Raw genomic sequence first — 10,376 nt, forward strand, 5'->3', positions numbered from 1 at the left:
TGATTATGACCCAATTATCGATTTAATAAGGTTTATAAACTTAAAATGGATTAAGTTGAAGCATAGAACCGAGTTAAATATGTTTTGGTGTCAAAACTCGCTAATGGCGCGATGTTGACTCCTTTGGGTCAAAATTAGGGTTTAAGTGTCATTATGGGCAAGATAGGTGTTTAACACCTATGATTGGGTTTAATTGGCGTAGTAGGACCATTCTCACTTGTGTTAGTGATTATTGGTTAATTTGGGCGCGATTCGTACTTGGAAGTACAATCGGGTCGATATTGCACTAGGTGTCAATATGGGTTGGTTTGTAATCTACCCTAATTGTGTTGTTTATTATTATGATAATGGATTTAGGTACGTTCATTGACGGATCATCGGATTTTGGCTTGTTCTCATCAAGACTTCAAGGTAAGTGGAATAATTATACATGTATGTATATAATTTATTTGCTTGTGCGCGATGTGCACAATAGCCGGGTTTTAGGGCACATCGATGCGACGATAGCCGTTTAGACACCTTTGGGAATAGTGTCACAATAGCCGGATTTTGTGCACTACATGCGACTTAAGATTGTGGACCCGGTATATTTATTGTAATGTTATTATTTGACGATGAGTCACATAGCCGTTTTTGTGACCATTGAGGTGTTGCATAGCCGTTTTTGCACATATTAATTAATGGTGTCACATAGCCGTTTTTGTGACCATAGTTGTGGGACATAGCCATTTTGTCCAATTGATAATTATGCACATAGCCGTGTTTGTGCATATGGTGGTGAGTAATAGCCGTGTTTTACTCCCACGTTGTTGTCCGTATTAATTATGCACATAGCCGTGTTTGTGCATATGGTGGTGAGTAATAGCCGTGTTTTACTCCCACGTTGTTGTCCGTATTAATTATGCACATAGCCGTGTTTGTGCATATGGTGGTGAGTAATAGCCGTGTTTTACTCCCACGTTGTTGTCCGTATTAATTATGCACATAGCCATGTTTGTGCATATGGTGGTGAGTAATAGCCGTGTTTTACTCCCACGTTGTTTCCCGTATTAATTGTTGCACATAGCCGTGTTTGTACACATGATTGTGAGTAATAGCCGTGTTTTACTCACACATTGATCAAGTGATGCCATAGCCGTTTTTGGAACACTTGGGGGTGATGCCATAGCCGTTTTTGGAACACCTTGGGGGTTAGCATACCATAGCCGTGTTTGGGCGCTAACGGTTGTTATGAACATCGATGACTTGTTTCGCGAAGTCATTCCCCTGCGAAGAGTTGGTTAACCAAGGATTATAGTTGTTGTGTAGCATTTAATTAATATTATGACTATTATGCTAATGGTGTTGCTAGTTGTACGATTATGATGCTACTAGCTTTGTTACGAGATGATATGCGAGATTATGCTAAGGTTTATGCTAGTTATACGTTTGATGTTACTAGCTTGTGCGAATTGATACACGAGGTATTTATGGTGCGTTTGATGTTACTAGCTTTTACGTTTGTTAAACGAGTTCATTGTGGTAAGATTGATTATGTTAGTTTCTTATGCTTTGACATGCGGGATTAATGTGTGGTTTGGGTAAGGGAGTGCAAGTAGGTAAATTATATATGTACGTGTCTAACTATTGCACTCACTAAGCTTTAGCTTACCCTCTCGTTGTTGACTTTTTTTTATAGATTTGCATGGATGCGGTGGCTCGGGTAAGCGCGGGGACTAGTGGACTTGCGTAGTTGCTTTAAAGGCAATGCTTTTGGATTCGATTAGGTTTGAGTAGAGTATCCCCAATCGCCATGCTCGGCTTTATTTTGTATTAAAAATCATGTGGTTGAAAACTTGTATTTTGTACGAAAGTCGTAAAACGGCCGATGTTGGCCCGGTCTCGTAAAACTTATTTTATGAATGGAACGTGTTAGTTTTTCATATATGAATATGTTGTGAAAAGCGTTTTGTCTAAATACGACGGGAAGTGGTCAATCTTTTTCGCATTTAAAGACTTTTTGGACAGTCCAGTTTGGTGCGCAGCGCGAGGTTCTGGCGCGCCGCGTCAGTAGCAGAACAATCAAAAAAAAAATTTTGTGATACTTTAAGCGGGTTTGAACGTGGTTTGGTTTGGGTTGTTACAGTCGGCCTAAGGGTCACCACCAACACCACCACTTCATTTTAAACATCTCATTCTCATTTCAAAAACATACACACTTATTCTCTCAAATTTCTCTCTACTTTTCTATCATCTTTTCTTGAAGAAACTTGAAGGTTTTGATTCTTTTTCTCTTCTTTTTTCTTCTCAAAACCGTAGCATCATCATCATTGTTATTTTTGGATTTTGGTTTTTATAACTTCAATCCTCATGTTATCTTACAATCTTTGATCTCTTTTATGATAAAGAAGAAAGAACAAGGATCAAAGCTTTGTAGCTTTTGGTTCTACATGAACTTGTAACAACTTTTAAGATCAAATTACTTTATGATCTTCTTCATGTTCAAGTATTGAAACTTTAAAGTTCATTTCATGAAGATTCAAGTTTATGACTTGATATCATTTTATATAAAGGATCTTTACTTGAACTTGTTTATTTTTGACTTTAAATCTATCATTTATGTTTATGGATTTCGATTTGTTTAAGTGGCTTGCTCAAAGATTACTTGTTAAACTTTGATCTCATAAATCTTGTAACCAAAGTCTAACTTTGAAAGTTCAAGAACAAGAAAGTTTAAGCTTACTAGTTTACAACTTTCACACATGTAAGATTGATCTAAGATATATAACTTATGGTTATCTAACTTGTTAAAACAAGAATTCATTTATTTGTGTTCACTTTACTTTACAAAATCTAAGTTTCATAGCTTATGGTTGTGTAAAATTGAAAGTCTAAGTATTTTGACTTAGGGTTTCACCAAGAACATGAGATCTAGACTTTTTAGTCTAAGATCTTTAATATATAGTTAAGATCTAAGCTCTCTAGCTTAAGGTCTTGATTATTTAGTTTGATTCAAAGTTTATAGCTTAATAGAACTTGTGATTGTGTTGAAACTAGGAAATTGATGTAACTTTGGTTCATCATCTTGCTCAAACTCTTACATGAGATGTATTTTGTTTCCTAGTCTTAACTTTGTGTGTTGATGGTTAAACCTGGATTAAAGTGATGCTAAAACATCCAGAGTTGTACACTTGAAGCTATAAGCATCAAGGATGAGAACCGTGATGAGCATCAAGCACCGAGAATCCCACCGGAGCACCTTGCTTACTGTTTTCTGGATCTGATCAGTCACCTGGGCTACTGGAAAAGTTGATTTCCAGATATTTCGGTTCGAGTAGATGACTTTTCGTTTAAGACTCGTCTTAATCCGATATACGGTTAGGATTTATAGCTTTCCGAAAGTCACTACGTCTTTGTAACGTTGTGCTGAAATTTCTGACCACTACAACAAAAGTGTACATATAGGACACCTAAATTGGTCATATAATGTCACTTTATAGGACCTTTTGGCATGATAGGACCAACAGGACATGTGTACCAACTAAGACAGTCGTATAAAGTATAGACGCAAAAAAGTGTCCTAACAAGTAATAAGATTATGAAACCAATTATTCGGTCCTATAATATATATAACGACCACACAGAAAAGTCCTTATAAGTATATATTGAGTGTCTTCTATTTAGATTGGGACATACAAAAGGGTCCCAAAAGTAATACATATATATATATATATATATATATATATATATATATATATATATATATATATATATATATATATATATATATATATATATATTAGTACCAACAAAGGGATCCTATTTAAGTTTTATATTTCTTAAGGACTAACAAAAATGGCCTCATTATTATGTTAGTACTTAAATAAGAGTCCTATTATAAAAAAAAAAATTACTACATTAGTACCAATAAAAAGGTCCTAATGTATCGATATTCTTGTTTACTACCAAGAAAAAAGGTCCCAATATACACAAATGTTAATTTAGTACCACATAATAGGATCCTAATATAATAATTTTTAAGGTTAGTACCACCAAAAAAAGTCCTAATATATATTTCTTAAACCTTAAAACTACAAAATGAGTTCTAATATATAATAAGATGTTAGTTTAGTACCAAATACAGAGTCCTAATATAATGTTTTCAAGGTTGGTACCATTAAAAAAAGTCCTAATACAATTGTATTTTTAGACAATATGGGGTCCTATCAAGTAATAGTATTAAAACCACAAAATGAGTCATTTCAAGTCATAGTAATTCCGAATAGGTTTCTATATTCGGATCCGGTTCGAATATTCGGGTCCGATTCGAGTTCTTTTACGATTCAAGTATTCGGATCAGTTTGATTTTATGGGCCCAGATCGGATTATTGGATCCATATATTCGGGTCTGAATTCAATTTAATTCAAATTTTCAACATCCAATCAATAATTTCTATTGAAAATAATTATAAAATAAAACATAATCATATTTTAATAAATTGTACTCATAAATTGAAAAACACCAACCATTAAAAATGCATAGATAATCCAACATATCAATACTAAAATAACATTCGACACAGAAAATAAAAACAATGAATTAACATCTTATTAACATTCGACAAAGAAAATAAAAACAATAAAACACGTCTCATGACCATGACGTGTTAATTACACTTGCACACATCAATGGGGAAGTAATCAATCGGGGGGAAGCAAAATTTTATTTTTTTCGTTTTTTTTAATTTTTTTTTCCGGCATCAAGATCACACGAAAATATAAACATTTAGAAGAGACACTTCGTGATGAATGTTATTATTTAGGCGGGAAAACGATCGATAAAAATAACATTCAAGATAATATTGTTCGTGAAGAATATGAACGTTTTTTTTTCATGTTTTGTGAAGTAAAATTTAACCCGATTTAGAGTTTAGGGTTTAGGGTTTGGTGTTTTGGGTTTATGGAACCGTTCGTGTTAAAAACTCAATCTAAATCCTAAATCTAAACCCTAAACCCTAAATTTCTAAACCCTATAAACCCTAATATCTAAACCCTAATATCTAAACCCCAATAGCTAAAACCTCAAAATACGCTCGAAAAACACGATAATTATTATATATTACTTCTTCGAGCGTTTTCCCGCCAAAATAAAAACATTTATCACAAAGTGTCTCTACTAAATGTTCATATTTTTATCTCATCTATAATGTTCGTGAACAAAGTTTTTTCAAAAAAAGAAAAAAAAAAGTTTTTGCTTCACCCGCTTCCTCCGAATGGTTACTTCCCTCTTGATCCTACCACTATATATATATATATATATATATATATATATATATATATATATATATATATATATATATATATATATATATATATATATATATATATATATATATATATATATATATATATATATATATATATCACTTATTCACTCTTTTTAAAAGGTTTTAATGTGCAAATATCGTATCTTATGTCTCGGAGTAAAGCTTATCTATCCTCGACGGACCAGTGCTAGTGAACCAAGTCGTATTCATCTTTTTCGCCTCAACTTATCTGTTTTGCAAGTATTTCAACTCTTTCCATTACTTTCCATTTCAGTGCATGATGTTGTGCAAAAAATATTCGTTAAATTCAGATTGATAATATGAAGGGTTTGAGATGTACTGAAAAGATAAAGTGATACATATAATCAACTATAATTGAACACTTAATACCACAACACTAAAAAGAACATCAAAAACCCAATTATCTTTTTTATTGACCATTTAAAACTAGTTATTGTGATTTCAACTCCTAATCAATTCAAAAATAAAAATTAAAACAAAATTTTAAAACGATCGTGACAGTGAAACACTTCATATAGAACATTTTTTACGCACCTCACGCTCTGCAAATGCTGCAGCCAAGTCAAGATCTTTTACACTCGCGTTATAATGCATATCAATAGATATGTAAGCAAATGATACTTTACAAAGCAGAATGGTGATCAAGTTAAGGTACTCACCACAATTCTGTTGGACATAAGACTTTCCTTTTCCTTGTAACACTATTTTCTTCGTCAAACTCCTCTTCATCGGCTAACTCTAACAACTTTTTACAATCATATTTTTCAGGGTTAATCTCCATATCATCGATAAAAAGTTGTTCAGCCACATAAATTTTCCACAACTTCAACAGATTAGCTCTCTAATTGTCAAAGGTTGGGCAAAGACAATCTTGAGTCTAGATTGCAAGTAATAATAACTAAAAACTACAACAAAGGTTAAAGACGGTCATTATACTAGTATCAAATTATAATTGAATGGTATGAAGATCAATGAATACCGATCTCAATACAAAGTTAACTGAACCAACCCATTTTATTCATCCTGCTATTTTGATACCCTCGTCTGTGAAATGCAACAACCTACAATTAAGCGAACCAGCCCATTTTATCGTACTTTACCCTGAAAAATAACCAATGAAGGATAAAAGAATTAATGGAAGTTACATGGCTAATAAAGAGTATAATAAGATAAAATGAAATAATAAAGAGTATATGATAAATAACCAATATCGACTTCAAAAAGATGAGTTAATGAGGAGTATACATTTGAAATTATATGCGATGAATCGAATCCCTTGTTTTTCATGTATTTTAAAATCTTAGTTCTTCAAATTCGATGTTCCGGATGCAATCGAACATAAAATTTAACGGTTGATGTTCCGGCTTTAATCAAATCCACCAAAAACTCCTGGTACCTTCTGTGAAAGTGCTTTTACCAACTCCAAATGGCCTTTTCTTGCAAAAGAATGCATAGCCGTTTTAAGGTTGCGTTGTGGAATATTAGCCATGCAACTATTCTTGTCTAAAAGATAATTAACCACCTAAATATGTTCTTGCTCTGATGCAGTGTGTAATACAGTGCTCTTAGCTTGGTCAAAAGTCATTGAAAGCTCTAAATGCATTTCCATAAGAATATTCAGCACCTCTGAAATGATAAATTTTATAAAAGTTACGAAAAAAACAATTTATAGATCATATGAACTTGATAGGATAATGAAATGAACATATGACATGTTAAATAGTAGATACAAAAGTTACAAGTTAACTTTCATGATAGACTTATTCATAAAGATCTAAACTTCTGTTGTAAAACTTTCACAATAGAAATTTTATTCATATATGAAAAACTTTGACTTTAGTAGATTATATATTGCAATAAAGAAGGAAAATTCATGCTGACTATGGAACTAATGTGCTTAAGAAAGAACAGCAAAACAAGAGTTATACAATTCATCCATCCTTTCTAAAGACAGAGTTACACTTTGACTTTCGATATCAAACTTTTTATAAAACTAATGCAATCTATTTTATAAAACTCTATGAACAAATTTTAAAATCAACTTATGAAAACAAATGGATTGTATGTTGTAAGCACATGCATACTAAACAATGGTACAACATCATCAAGCAAATATGACCGGATTACTGAATTACCAATTCCAACCAAACCGAAAACTAACCAACAACAATTAGCATATAGTTAAATGAAGCTAATTGTTCAACGTAGACTACCACCTCCGTCACCAACAACAATTGCAGTTAAATTCCACCAAATAAGATTAAAAAAAAAAAAAAAAAACTAGCAATTACATACCCGAATAAATTGAAAAAAAAAACAATAAAAATCAAATAATCAAGCATGCAATGGACGAAAAATATTACATAAAAATACCGTCAACGGAATGGGATGATGGATATAGCAGTGACGACGGGGTCACCGGTTACAACATTGGTGGCGACGGATTGAGGTGAATCCACTCAAACCCCAATTTAGCGACGGTGCGATGGCGACGTTTTGAAGAAAATCGACTCAAACCCTAATTTTTATCCCAAATCCTTAATCAAATATATGAAATCGCCTAACTGAAAATTATTTTAACCGATTAAGCCTTAAACCATTTCTCGTTTTAAAATGCAATCGAGAAGGCGAATTTTCGAAAAGGTTGCTTGTTTTTAATTGCAATCGAAAAGGAGAATATATGAAACTTCATGAAAAGCTAGATCTGAAAAGGTGAATTTTGAAGGAATTTTTAACAAGGAGAGTTTAAAAATTTCCAAAGTGGGTTAGCGGAGACCAAACAATATTTGGGCGGGGGAGATCCAAACGTTTTTGAGATATTTATGCGAGAATATATCATACGGAGTATCATATGGATAATAATCAATAAATAATAAATAAAATAAACTTTCCATGGCAATATCCCACAAAGTCAAATGGATATAAATATATTAAATAAATAAATATTACGAGTATTATTATTATTATTATAATAATAATAATAATAATAATAATAATAATAATAATAATAATAATAATAATAATAATAATAATAATAATAATAAACTCAATGGAAGACTTGGGATATTTTTAAAAGTATATAATCTAAGAGCACGAGCTGTTCGTGTTCTTTTTTCGGTGTCAATTTCAAAGTCGAAACTGAACTTTGAAATTGATTAAAGTGAGGCGTCGTTCGGTGTCTTTTGTTCAAAGTATTAGTGAGGGAAAATATGACGTGAACCAATAAGAAAAAAATAATTAAAAGGAAAAAAAATCATAAACACACTGCCGATACCCCGACGGTGGTATACAGACGATGGTCGCAAAGCCGATGTGAGGCAGTGTACCCCTAATCAGTTTGAGCCAATTGTGACGAAGGTGTTGCACACTAGATGCTCTAACTAATCAATAATAAGTAATAACACAACAACAAAAATTAAAAAATTATGCAAATCATTTTCATTTTTATAAGTATAATAAATAATAATGTGTAAATAAATAAATAAATATATGTATTAGAGTCATAAATAATATTATTTAGTGTATATGCTTGGTATATTTTTCACAAATTGATAATATTATATTCTCTTCATCTAGGGGTGTTCATCGGTTCAGTATTTGGTTTTTCGGTTTATTCGATTCGGGTTTTTTTCAGTTTTGAGACATATAAAATCAAAACCGAAAACCAAACTGAAACCAAATGTAAATATCAAAACCATAACCAAAGCTGAACCGAAAACCAATTTTGATTTGGTTTCAGTTAAAACCGAAATTCACTAAAAATAAAAATCATAACCAGCATAAACTTACATATAAAATTAAGAAAAACGGTTGTGGAATTAATTTAAGCATACAGATTATATAACATGCTTATTGTTTAAAAAAATGTAATAGTACATCAAATATAATATAAATATATAAATATTATAATTATAAATATGTTTTAATATGACATTAATTTGAAATTGGTTTTTAATTTGGTTTTCGGTTAACCAAATTTAAAATTTTCAAAACCAAAGACCGAATTACAAATTCGGTTTCAGTTTCGATCGATCCGAAAACCGTTTAAAAAATTTGGTTTGGTTTTTTATGGTTTTGATTCGATTCGATATTCGGTTTATTCGGTTTGAAACCTCCATCTAATATTAATTGTCCACAAATAAAAAAATATACACAGTTTAAGAAAATATTATAAAAGTACTGTACTTTCTACTTTCTGTTTACTTTCGTTTTACCCTTGCTTTTTTCTTTTTCTTTAATCTTATCAACATACATTATGGGCATAATAGAACTTAAGTTTCTTATTTTTTTTTTTCTATTTATGAAAATTGACAATTAATTTGGGACATCCCAAAATATAATACTGGAAAATAATATAGAGACGGAAGGAGTATTAAGTATTAGGCCATGAATAACGGGAGGTGCTCCCTGGTGTGTTACCTAAAATGCCGAATAAACATGGCGTGTTAGCCAAGTGCTAGTTGGCGTGCGTGCAAGGAGCACAGAAACAAAATGTGGTTTGCAGTTTTTGATTGGTTCAAATTTCCTTTTTAATTATTTATTATTATATTTTTCACCCAACTTCTAATTAGATTTTAACACATCACCCAACACGTCACTCAACACACCAACCCATTATTTACCAGTTTAGCAGCACGCACGCCAAGCACCTCACCTCTACCCATCAACACGCCAATACGCTCATCAGGATTAAAGATGGTCTTAGAGTCAAAGATTGAAGACTCAATTTCAATCATATGGACTACACTTTTGAACCTTGCAATTAAGACCTGTAGTCCAGTGCTAGAATGCATTTGCCAGGAGCGCGCCTCCAACATGCTAATAATGTGGCGTATTGGGTGGAGTTTTTCGTTGTGTGTGCCACCAGCACAAAAGAATCATGCGCGTAGCAGTATTATTTATATATTTACAAATATTTACTGGTTCATTCAGCTTTCAATTATATTTCACACATCACCTCAACATGCCACTTAATTATATTACAAATATATATTTAATTATATTTTTAATACCTTTTATTTACTATTTCATTCAGCTTCCAATTATATT

At 31.9% G+C, this 10,376-nt stretch overlaps 1 long non-coding RNA gene across 1 annotated transcript; it reads right to left on the reverse strand.

The window, feature by feature from the left end:
• Positions 1-5,710: 5,710 nt before the first annotated feature.
• Positions 5,711-8,143, reverse strand: LOC139866416 (uncharacterized). The gene is made up of 3 exons (XR_011765441.1): positions 7,691-8,143; positions 6,573-6,953; positions 5,711-6,428 (listed from the first exon to the last, which is right to left on the reverse strand). It is a non-coding gene; the product is annotated as an uncharacterized lncRNA (long non-coding RNA).
• Positions 8,144-10,376: the final 2,233 nt, after the last annotated feature.

The sequence above is a fragment of the Rutidosis leptorrhynchoides genome, chromosome 9 (genome assembly GCF_046630445.1).
Source record: "Rutidosis leptorrhynchoides isolate AG116_Rl617_1_P2 chromosome 9, CSIRO_AGI_Rlap_v1, whole genome shotgun sequence".
NCBI classification, from domain to species: domain Eukaryota; kingdom Viridiplantae; phylum Streptophyta; class Magnoliopsida; order Asterales; family Asteraceae; genus Rutidosis; species Rutidosis leptorrhynchoides.